The 12,872-nt window shown below is 42.0% G+C and overlaps 1 long non-coding RNA gene across 3 annotated transcripts in view; it reads right to left on the minus strand.

Moving 5' to 3' along the window:
- LOC133377171 (uncharacterized) overlaps nt 1–12,872 on the minus strand; it is a 319,888-nt gene that overhangs the window by 226,530 nt on the left and 80,486 nt on the right. Inside the window, exon 4 of one of the 3 annotated variants that reach the window (XR_009760638.1) lies at nt 10,783–10,950. The exons of the other annotated variants lie outside the window; for them this stretch is intronic. This is a non-coding gene — a long non-coding RNA (uncharacterized LOC133377171). Of the gene's footprint in view, nt 1–10,782; nt 10,951–12,872 lie in introns of those variants that run through there. 3 annotated transcript variants of the gene reach the window in all.

Below are 12,872 nucleotides of genomic sequence, written 5' to 3' on the forward strand. Positions count from 1 at the left end.
GGGGGAGGAACTTCCCCCCTTTGGAGCGAAGACGAAACAGAGGAACTGCCAGTGATAAGGTCGCTTAGCGACGGGGAGCCTGAGCCCTCCCTGGACATTCTCACGCCTCCCCCTCTTTCAGGCTCAGAGCAAGAGGGGAAAGAGGGAGGGCTGCTCACAGCCGAAAAGCGGGGAGGCAGTTTACCATCAGCCCCTCCCCTATCCCCCATCCTGGAATCGGAAACTTCAGAAGAGGAGGGGGTGATGCTTCCCCCCTCACCGCGCACACGCAGACAGCTGAAAAGACAGGAGAGAAGGGGGGGAAGGCGGGCAGTACCTGAGGGGCAGTTAAGGAGGAGCGAAAGATTGCGCGCCCGTTTGGCCCCTTCTTAAAGAACAGGCGGGAAGAAGTCCCTTGCTCTGTCAACTTTCTCCCAATGCCGCAGGACCTGTATCCCTGTATTGCTTCATGAGAAAACGCAGTCTTTGTTTGGACATTACCCTAATAAAACACGAATTAACTACAGCCGTTGGTCTGGTTCCTGAGTCACATCCTGGGCCTGACATTCAACAGCATAAAAGAGAGCAAAGCACTGGGGAATTAGAAGAACTGAATTCATAAATCTTTTCAACAATGGTATTACAGTAGGGCCCCACTTTACAGCGCTTTGCTTTACAGCGTTCCGCTAATAGAGCGGTTGTGAATTGTAGAAAGGCCCCACTTTACAGCGCTTGTTCCACTTTTATTGTGGTTTTTTGCCGCCAGGCGCCGTTTTGGTCAATGTAATTCAATGGGATCCACTTTACAGCGGTTTTCGCTTTACAGCAGGGGTCCGGAACGTAACCCGCTGTATGAGCAGGGCCCTACTGTATTCATAAATTTGTAAATTAATGGAATGGAAGGGATTACCTGACAAACTAACACAAAGTAGTAGTTTTGAATTTATCCAATTGGAGAAGATATGTATAGAAAGAGATAAAAGGATGTATTCAGCGCTCTATGCACATCTTCTGTTTCTCCCCTCTCCCCTGCTCCTCCCCCCCCCCAAAAAAAATGCTCTGGAGAATCCCCAAATGTGTGGCAGCAGTACTTTGGACATGTCTGCAATATAATCTTATTCCTATTTACCTGTCAGTTTTTCCTCAAGGACCCTGGGAAGTAGAGAACCCTACGAGAAGGAAAGGAGTCTCTAAAATTTTCAGGGTTCCATCTCAGAACCTATGAGTCTAAAAGTGATTTAAATGGATTTAAACTTGTAACGGAGATGGGATGTTAGTGGACAGTATCCCCAAACTGCAATTCTGCAGCCTGTGACATGTTCGTAATTAAAAAGTAACTGGGCATAATTTGTAGCCTCAGAGTTTCAAAAAAAAACTTTAAAAGGTATTACATTAATATAGCCTTTACATTAAGTCCTGTGGGCAAAACCTGGAACACAATTAAGGATAATTCAATCATATCAAAATTAATAGATGTGCACACATTAAAGACTATGAAGCGATCTTTGAGTACTGTCAGTCTTTGAGTACTGTCAATGTACACATGTTGACTTTATCCTGCTCCACTGTCTCATGCCAAACTGTTTTTGCAATACTTCAAGCAGTAAGCGGGGAAAGCCAAAATTACCTCCCCAATCTGTGATGCATACTGTTTATCTCAATACATTTTGGTATCCCTAATAATACCCAAGTATTATTAGTAATACACTCCTCTGAATGTCCCCCTCAACAACATAAGAAAACATGTGCTAATACAGAGGTTGTTGGTAAAACATGCTGTTAAGAAGGCAATAAAGTGGTCTGATGGACAAAGCAAAATAAAGGAAGGTTTTAATATGGGTGAAAGCCTCCAATTTGCCAAATGTCTACCTCAGAAGACCAGAGCCACATTCACCAAGATACTTTAAGCTAGTATCTTGGTTCACCAAACATTATCTGCTCTGTCCTACTGCCTTTAATAGGCAAGGCAAATGTTAACTGAGCAGACGATTGCTACCTTTTTCATTTCAACTTTCCAGCCCAGATCAGTCACTTGTCAGCTAGCATTTATTTCAGCTTATGTGCCAAACAGAATGAAGTGACAAACTGCAAATATCCACTGCAAAGACAACTTCATTCTGTGCCAAAGGAAAGTGTCTGCATAGAAATAAAAACAGCCATAGCTAACCAAAGTTTACTATCACCTGGTTCACACAACATGATAAGCCGAACTATGGCTGACCAGGACTGTGTGAAAGTGTGGGCTCCTGGAGATGAGCTCTCAGCCATTTTATTCCTCCCTGGGTTTCTTTAATCCCATGCTGCATTGAGCCAAGCAAAGGTTTCGCTTAGTGTGTCATCTGAACCTGGGCTCACGATTAAGCTCTCTCCCCACTTCTCTTTTGAAAGGTGCAGAACTTAAACTTAGAAAAGTGTAGTTCTTCTAGTTCAAAGAACATAGAATCCTGAAATACTCTGGGCATGCTGAGAAACCTTAAAAGCCTTCAGCTTCTCACAGACTGCAGCAAGTGGAAACTTTAGACCACCTTTTTTTGTCCAGAAATTAACTTTCTTAGATCAGATTTGGTAGAATGAAGTGTCAAAAAAGTATTTCTTTAAACAATTAATAATTACTATGGAAGACCTACGTACCTCCAATCAGCAATTCACCTTCTCTCATTTCATTGCAAAGACCGATTTCACTGTGTCTTGTGACTCTCTTCTTATGTTACAATGGTGGCAAGGAAGGTGTTTTTTTATACAGCAACTTCCCATGCTGCTGGGGTAACATGAGAGGCCCTGGGCGCATGAAAGAAGCCTACCCTGCAGCTCTTCCCCATACCAGTGTTGCCTCTGCCATTTCCAGGAATGGTGAGGTGATGATGTGTAGCCAAAGTTCCTCATACTTGGTCTAGGGCTTCTCATGTACACTGGGGGTGCAGGAGAAAGAAGCCAAATGGAAGAAGTTCCATGCTGCCAGTGTAAGAAGGAGGTCTGCGGCTTCCAGCTGAATATATGATCAGCCTTCGTAAAAAAACACTGTCATCAGGTAATTTGACCTGATGCCAGATATGGTAGTGCAAACTTTGGCATCTGTGATGGCTCCTTCATGCACAAAAGCCATCCACTGGATGATACAGTCATCAGCTGACAATGTCATGTGTGAAATTGCTCATAGACATAGAAAATTAAATAAAAATTGGAGGTGTATTGACTATTTGTTGACCAAAAGATCAAGGTGAGTCATCATCTACAGTTTCTAAATATGCCACACCATCAGGATAGTTTATGCCACTAGCTGATCGTCCCTGAGATGGAAGAACTAAAATCTCCAGTCTTGTTACATTAAAATCCAAGAAGTAGGGTCTTTGTTCATCATCGCCAGTAGTCCATATTCTGAACATCTCATCCAAGATGCATAAAAACAAAATCACACACTGGAATGAACATTATCCAAAACGATGGACGGACAAAAATTGTGTGCTGCACTTGGGTTCTATTCAGTTTGCCATAGGGAGGAAATTAAGCCAGCAGCCTCGTCCCAAGGGGGCTCTGTTAGCTGCACCTCCAGAGAATTTTTGAAGTGTGAGCTTCAAATTATGCTTCCTGAAAGCTAGAAAGTACACAATCAAAGAAATCCGCAGCTTCTGTTGCCATCTGTACATTGGCATTTTAAGAAAAGCTTGGTACACTGGCTAAACAGAAACTGAGGGTGCCAATGAGGTACTGAGCCTGGTTCAAGCTCTTTATGAACATTTAAAGCCCTAAACCAGGGATGGGAAAGCTGTGTCCCTCCAAATGTTGTTGGACTACAACTCCCATCATTTCTCACCACTGACAATACTGGCTGGGGCTTATGGGAGTTGGAAATCCAACATCATGTGGAGGGCCACAGGCTCCATGTCCCTGTCCCAAACAACTTGGAACCTGAGGGAGGTTCCTGAGGGAGTGTATCTTTCCCGCTTCCAGTAATCCAGACATTACAGTTGGCCCTACTCCCACCCATGGCAGAAGCTAGAAGAATGGTGAATAAGACAGGGCATACTCAGTGGCAGGCACCCTGTCTATGGAATTCCCTCCTAGCTGACATCTTTAAACACAGGCTCAACATGTTTCTAGCTGCCAAGCATTCGGAACATGAATTGTACTGGTTTTGGGTTGCAGTTTTGTAAATATCTATCACTGTTTATTGTAATCTTGTGGTTTATTGATGTTGTAATTTTATTGTTATGGGCTTACCCCATATTTAATGCATTTAAATTTCCCATCTAAGAGTCTTTATAATGTATGTGTTAATCTAGGTATGGAATATTGTACAACCAGGTATCCTGACTTACATTATTCCAAGGCCAGATACATGTATAATTTATATCAATAAAAAATAAATGTTTAAAGTATAAATGTTTTAAGAAATACTGGAGCCACTGCTGAACTCCCATTTATTTTCCTGATCTCTCCCAAGCCCCAAAAAGGTTTGTGTGGGAGCTCCAACCTTAGACAACTGATGTCAGAGACTCTGTAAAATGAGGTGAACAGAACATCTGACATATAAGGACCCTGCATAGCCAATGGGCAAACTGAATAACGTCTTCTGCATTGACATGAGAGAGGCCATCCAGGCAGTTTCAGTATGGTACAATTATTTTATTTTTCTGTTTATATTGAGCAGCTCTGCGATCCATTATGGAGGGAGAGGTATAAACACATCAAAATAAAACATCACACAGCCACAAGCGTGGCTGTATACTATAGCCAGCATGGATTTTTCACATTCCACAATGTTAAATTGAAAATACCCCCCATGCCATTCTGCTGCTTCCCATAAGCTCATTTCAAAACAATATCTTACAAAACTTATAGTCCTGAACTTGGAATCATGCTAACTGTATGTAGAAATCTCTTTAAAACAAATTCTTCCTCCATTCTTAGCTCTAATGTTACTTCATATCTTCTAGGGCTAGCCCCAGTAAGCCTTGGAAAGAATCTATACAGAGACTACCTGAAACGCCTCCTGCCCCTGTAGACCTATAAGATTACTTAGATCATCTGAGGAAATTTTACTCATGGTACCACTCCCTGCAGGATATCACAGAGTGAAGACCCCAAAAATGGACATTTCCCACTCTTGCCCAGTCCATTGGACTTCCTTCTGCCATTTGTGAAGCAGTAACCACCAAATCCTTCAGATGCCTTCTAAAGACAATTTTTTGCCCAAGTTTTCCCTTATCTATAAGATCAGACCCTGTTTGAAGTGTTTAGATGCCATCAGTTCCTACTTTTAAATGCTTTTATACTATTGTTTTACCATGTGTTGCATTTTTGTCTAAATTATATTGCTTATTGTTTTTATACTGTACACTGCTTAGAGATTTTTACATTTTGAAGTGATTTTTGAATGCTTTTAAATTATATAGCCACGAGAGTGGCTGTATACTATAGCCAGCATGGATTTTTCACATTCCACAATGTTAAATTAAAAATACCCCCATGCCATTCTGCTGCTTCCCATAAGCTCATTTCAAAACAAAACCTTACAAAACATATAGTCCTGAATTCAGAAACGGTTGCTTAACAACTCTAAGTTTTCATGGCAATACACAAAACAGTTCAAAGTGTAAAACAAGAGAAAAAATCTAGACCCCTGCTGAACGTTTTTCTGTCAGTGGTCTCATAATTTGTTGAAATTAATTAAAAATCAGCCATGTTCACAGAGTACTCGTAATCCTATTACTGACCTTGCCCCATACTCTGACCTTCATCTTCTGCAGTTTAAAAGTTTAAAAAATGCATGGCTGATTTTTAATTAATTTAAGAAAGTTAACATTGGATAGTGCCGGCATGCTCAGCAAGAACCATGAGTGTTCTAAAAGCCAGACTAACAGCTATTTGGCTTGGCTAATCAAGGCACCACACCCACACCAAACATTTATTATTAAAAAGTCATGGATTCCCCCAAAGAATCCTGGGAAATGTAGTTTGTGAAGGGTGCTGAGAGTTGTTAGGAGTCTCCTATTCCCAACAGAGCTCCAGTGGCCATAGTGGTGTAACAGTCAGCCCCTCTTCTGATGACTGTAGAGGGGAAGACGGCTGTTTAAAGTGGAATAAATGTCTGGAATAAATGACTGTTTAAAGTGGAATAAATGTCCTCTAGGATGCACACCTTAATGTGATGAGGGGGTTAGAGAGTGTCGAAGAAGCTGAGAGCAATGTCATCAGAAGTCTAGACCAAGAGGCTAGACTCCTAAGCAGGGTCACCGAAGTCAGAATGGTCAAAGCAAAAGGAGAGTCTGGAAAATGCGAAAGGAGAGTCTGGAGAGTCCGGAGTTGAACATGGAATGTAAGAAGCATAAACCAGGCAAAGTTATAAATTGTCAAGCAAGAAATGGAACGCATTAAAATATCCATTTCAGTCGGGATCCATTCAGTCGGGATCTGGATCCATTTCAGTCGGGTTTCAGTCCTGGTTTTGGCATGGAAACATCATTGGTTGCCCTGTATGATGACCTCTGTCGGGAGAGAGACAGGGGGAGTGTGACTGTTGATTCTCCTTGATCTCTCAGCGGCTTTCGATACCATCGATCATGGTATCCTTCTGGGAAGACTGGCTGAGTTGGGAGTGGGAGGGACTGCATGACAGTGGTTACGCTCCTACTTGGCAGGTCGCCTCCAGAAGGTGGTGCTCGGGGAACATAGCTCGGCCCTGTGGGTTCTCCAGTATGGGGTTCCACAGGAGTCAGTTCTGTCCCCCATGTTGTTCAACATCTACATGAAACCATTGGGTGCAGTCATCCAGAGTTTTGGAGTGGGTTGCCATCAGTAAGCTGATGACACACAGCTCTATTTCCCTTCTCATCCGCTTCAGGTGAGGCTGTCAATGTGCTGAACTGGTGCCTGGCTGCGACAATGGACTGGATGAGGGCTAATAAACTGAGGCTCAATCCAGACAAGACTGAGATGCTGCTAGTGGGTGGTTCATCTGACCAGATTGTGGATGTCCAATCTGTCCTGGATGGGGTCAGTAACCACCAAATGCTTCAGATGCCTAAATGCTCCTACATATTTAATCTCCTACTGTAAGGACAGACAATGGAGAAACCGATTGGTTCCCAATCAGAAAGGGAGAGAGACAGGGGTGTATTTTATCACCCTTTTTGTTTAATCTATATGCAGAACATATTATATGGAAAGCAGGATTGGACCAAGATGAAGGAGATGTGAAAATTGGAGGGAGAAATATCAATAATTTAAGATATGCAGATGATACCATACTACTAGCAGAAACCAGTAATGATTTGAAACAAATGCTGATTAAAGTTAAAGAGGAAAGCACAAAAACTGAAAGTCAAGAAGACTAAAGTAATGACAACAAAAGATTTCTGTAATTTTAAAGTTACAATGAGGACATTCAACTTGTCAAGGATTATCAATTCCTTGGCACAGTCATTAACCAAAATGGAGACAATAGTCAAGAAATTAGAAGAAGGCTAGGACTGGTGAGGGCAGCTGTGAGAGAACTAGAAAAGGTCCTCAAATGCAAATATATATCATGGAACACTAAAGTCAGGATCATTCAGACCATGGTATTTCTGATCTCTATGTATGGAGGTGAAAGTTGGACAGTGAAAAAGCAGATAAGAGAAAAATGAACTCATTTGAAATGTGGTGTTGGAGAAGAGCTTTGCAGATACAATGGACGGCAAAAAAGACAAATAATTGAGTGTTAGAACAAATTAAGCCAGAACTATCATTAGAAGCTAAAATGATAAAACTGAAGTTATCATACTTCAGACATATCATGAGAAGACATGATTCTCTAGAAAAGACAATGATGCTAGGAAAAACAGAAGGGAGTAGAAAAAGAGGAAGGCCAAAGAAGAGATGGATTAATTCCATAAAGGAAGCCACAGACCTGAACTTATAAGATCTGAACAGGGTGGTATTGGAGGTCACTGATTCATAGTGTCGCCATAAGTTGTAATCGACTTGAAGGCACATAACAACAACAACAAATGGCTGGTGTGGATGTGGCCAGGGACAGCTGTTGTTTAAATTTGGGTGGGAGACTATAAGTGTCTGCTGTAGAATAAAAAGGTGGGGGGAAACCCAAAAAAATAATAATACCGTTAACAATGTTTTCCTTTTGAAAGGGAAAGGGGCTTTCCCTCTGCTCAGTGCCCACCCACCCAACCTCTTCCCATCCTTCCCCTTCCCCTCCCCCTCCCTGTCCCTTCCCCAGGTCAGTTTCACCTATCCTAAGAGTGATTGCACAGAAGTAAATCTCACTGAACTCAGTAAGCATGCAAATGATCAAACCTACCCTACCCTCCTCGGCTATGTACCATGACTGAAAAGATTCATTTTAAGGCTCTTTGGAACTTATGCCCTTCATTTTCGAATCCCTCCTTAATTCTAGTCTTATCTTACATTCAAATTAGGGTGATGTGGAAAAATTACTGCCTTTGCTAGGGGGAGAAATGCTAAGGATTATTGGCAACCAGTCTGAAGGTTTATATCACTTTTTCTTTATTTTCCCTGTTACAAAATTTACGTCAAGTCTTATACATGAAGGCTGAGATTGTTCCTGAAGGAAGATTCTCCCTGCAGTTTCTCATGCGGAGGACAGAGACACCTGGCTGAGGATGTTCGCAGGAAAACTATAAGGGGGTGGGTGAGGGATGGGAAAAGAGGAGTGAAATGGAAATATACCAAATTGCAGCGAATTGGTAGTAAATGCTTCAAAAGACAGGGCTCATAAGAGTTCAGTGAGATTTATTCCCCTGCAATCATGCTTAGGGTAGGTGAAACTGACCATGGGGGCATGGGGAGAGGAGGAGGAGGAGGGCAGAGGGAAGGAGGGGGAGGTAAGCCGTCAGGAGGGGGAGGGGAAGAGGAGGGCAGGTTTGATCATTTGCATGTTTATTGAGTTCAGTGGGATTTCCTTCCATGCAATCTTGCTTAGGATAACTTAAACTGGCCATGGAGGAGGAAGAAGGAGAAGAGGAGGGGAAGGAGGAAGGGGGGCTGGAGTGAGCTGGAGAGGAGGAAGAAGGGAGGATGGGAAGAAGAAGGGAGTAGGAGTTTACTCAATGAAGTTTACTCCGGGTATGTGGGATTAGCATTGCAGCTTTACTCCCAGAAAAGCTTCATATTGGAAAGGTTTTCAAAACACTGCCCTCTTCAACAGCCCAGCGTGTGACTACTGCACACAAGAGAAAAAACAAAACTGAAAGCTATATACTTACTCAATTTATGAGATTTTCAGATCAACAAGAAAAAAACAACCATTTTCTGGCATTGCAGTATGAGCTCTAGGCACTGCCTGGAGGTCAACAAATCACAACCCTGACTTCACTTATTGGCTGCAAACCTGAAAAGGGCAGGGTTAGAGCAGCCAGCTAAGAGATCCTTTCATGGAAGTTGCGGGGGGGCTGACATTTTGGTGTATATCTTGTGAACCAGACTACCTAGAAACTTAATTTTCTTTTAAATTAAAGCTGAGAGTCCACAGATTAAGGTGACTCACCCAGAAACCTAGGGAGGACCCCCCAAAAGCTGGAGTATCCAGCCAAAATCCAGACACCTGGTAACCCATATGTGTGTGTGTGTGTGTGTGTGTGTGTGTACACTAATGAAAAACAGCACCTGCTAATTGAAGAAATAATTGATGGAGAGCATGAATTTATGTGGAGAGAAAAAAAATACAGGCAGATGCTCAATCCAGCTCTAGCTAAACTTTAAAAAAGTAATGTAAATGTGACTATTAATTATACTAGAATGTAGATGTATAGTTAAATGTGGGTCTCCATGCACATTCTACTGAAAGCAATGTTCTCCAGACAGGCAGGATGTACATTCAGATTTATACTTGCATTTCCTGCTTCAATTAAGTAATACATTCCTTAGCCGGCTTAGGGTGAGAAGGTACAAACACAGAATTAAAGCTATTCCAATTCTTATCCTCTCTCCCTCTCTTTTTAGAATCACAGTTACATAGAAGCAGCCATCAACTGAAAAAGACCTGGGATTTTTTAGGATTTGAGTTATTTTGGTTCTCAACACCATAAGGGCTACTTTCCTCCTTGTATTTAACCAGCAAGGTACTCTTTAGCTAACAAGAAATACAGACTTAAAGCGAATAGATTTTCTCAACCTCTGACCTCCTGATATTTCCTGGTTCTTACTATACAGCCTCTTAATGGGATTCTGAATCTTCATGAGTGCCACTATCTTGCCAGTAGCATTAATGCTTCCATAATGGTATCTTGAGCTGGAGGCAGACAGCTCAGATACTGCAAGGGGACAGACAAGATTGCACTGAAGCATTATTCTCACAACAATAGGGGAAACAAAAAAATTGAAGCTGCTCTTGAGCTATTTCTAATTGTTTAGAAGTCAGCTTCGTGTAATTCCTACATTTAATCAAGTGGTGTGCTCTGAATCAACTATTTTGCAGATGTGCTTTCCTGGGCATTCTGTCTGTCCATTTTCCCTATCTGTTTGGCTCCTGGAACCTAAACAATGCATGCTCTTTAATGATATGACACAATGATATGAAAACGTTCAAAGATTTACACATAAATGTGCATATGTGCCATGAGCCAAGATGGCGGCAGAGGCTTCAGCCCCTTAGGGAAACCTCAGCTGCCATCTTGGTTAAGGGCAGAGCTGCATGCGCAACTGCACAACAGCTGAGAAAGCTGCAGCAAGGGCATGGCAGAGGCTCCGGAGCTGTCAGCGTGCTATCCACGGCAGCAATCCTGCCACAAACCGCAGAAGGGGAGCGCCGGGGCCCAGGGCAGGCTTGCCATCCCTGGGCTTACACATTTGCAAATGCACACATGGAGCAGGCAAACAGTTCCACTGGCACTCACATTCAGTTCACAGGGGCAACTTGCTCAAGGAGCTTCAGTATTCAAAGACAATGCCTAAAACAAAATTTCCCAACTCTGGAAGATTTTTCAGACACCACAGCAGTTCAGTTCATCTCTGGCTCTGATCGAGAAAAGAAAGCAGGGTCAAAATGCTAGCTTTGTAATGCAGAGTTTATAAACTTCAGCAACATCCCTAAATTGAATGGAAAATAGAAAGAGAGAAATCTTGTTTTTAAGAAAAACTAACAAGGAGTCTTGTAGCACCTTAAAGACTAACAAAATGTATCTAATTGATTAAGCAGAGTCTAGTCCATAACAGTTTATCCCATAATAAATGTGTTTTTGTTGCAACAGACTAACATGACTACCTCTCAGGTGGTGCAGAATTAAGTTGTTCTAGAAATCATTGTTTATTGTAATACAATTATTTACAATTGTATACAATTATTTATTGTATATCATTATGGAAATGGATATAATTTCTAGAACAACTTAATCTAGGACGTCTGGTTTGAGCACCACAGTGCCTCATAAGTAAATGGATCTTTATTTACCTACTTATGAGGCACTGTGGTGCTCAAACCAGAAGTCCTACAAACAAGACATCCACTCCCTTTATACCAGAGCTGCTGATCAGAAGTGGGATCTACATTCCACGTGTCCCACAGCCCATACTCCTCTTGGTGTGACAGGTTAGGTGACGAAGAGAACCAGTCTAGTATCAATGGCTCATATAATGCTCTCAGATATGCTGCTTTCCCTCAGTCCCTGCAATGTGTCACTGAGGAAGGCCATCAGGTTCTTCTTCTGTTTCCCCAGACTACTTCCCTTTTGCCTCCCTGATTTCTGTCTCTCTGCCTGCTCAAGACAATCAATCACCCATCCGCAGGCCTGAGTGCCTAACACAGCTAGAGATTAAACATGGTAGGCTTTGGCGAGGATCTGGTTAAAACACATCCAATACTAGCAATGCAGAATTGCACTTTCATAGAAAACACAATTTAAAATCTCTCATGGCAATGGCCAACCTAATAAGTGCCATATCAATAGTCAGTTCTTCCAAGATATAGTCAGGGTTTCCCCTCAAGCAATCTGCTTCTGTAAGGAAAAAATAATTTAACAATCTACTCTAGCCATGTGGAAAAAATTGTCAGGAATTTGATGGATGAAAATGTGCAGGGTTAATGCACACAAACATTGGTTTTGTTGTAGTGCAGAATCCTACTGATGGTCACTCCATCATTTGGATGCCATTTTATTAAACACAAAAGTAAGATAGTTTCACAATAAAAGCCAAAATAGTGAATGTTCATCTTTGGAGAAGAAATATCTCATGCTTTTGCCAATACTTAAATCTTATGAGGATTACCTACATTTTAAAATTTTTCCTAAGACTGAAACCTAGATCCTCTATGTCAGGGGTAGCCAATGTGGTGCCCTCCAGATGTTGTTGGACTACAACTCCATCATCCCTGACCATGGGGCATGTTGGCTGGGGCTGATGGAAGTCCAGTAGCATCTGGAGGGCACTATGTTGGCTACCTCTGCTCTGATGGGAGTTTAGTAAAGCATCAGGTTATCTGAAGTGTTCCTCCTTCTGTATTATTGAGAACAACAGTGAGAGGGATATCCAGTTGTGCCAATCCAACAGCAGAACAGACTTCTGCTTGCACAATGAGATTTCTCCTTCCACTGCATCCGCCCTTTAGTCCCCTGCAAAGGATTAGGGGATCCTTTGAAAATGACCAGACCATCATCTTTGCCACCTTACCTGTTTTGGCAGATCATCCTCAGTGCTGAAGACAAGCAATTGACATTCAAATCTGCTAACATTTGGAGAAATTTGTAAACATGCATATGCAACTAACGACTAAACACCACTTCTCTTCTGAAAGAGGCTGGCAACTCTATAGGTTACTAAATAAAGACCTAGCCATTCAGTAAGTCAGCAGCCTGCTAGACTTAATGGATCAGATTCCTTCTCTTGTATTTCAGCACAACAAAAGAAAATTTAGACCAATTAATTTACGTTTTTATCTCAGG

Source organism: Rhineura floridana, chromosome 2, assembly GCF_030035675.1.
Source record: "Rhineura floridana isolate rRhiFlo1 chromosome 2, rRhiFlo1.hap2, whole genome shotgun sequence".
In the NCBI taxonomy this organism is placed as follows: Eukaryota; Metazoa; Chordata; class Lepidosauria; order Squamata; family Rhineuridae; genus Rhineura; species Rhineura floridana.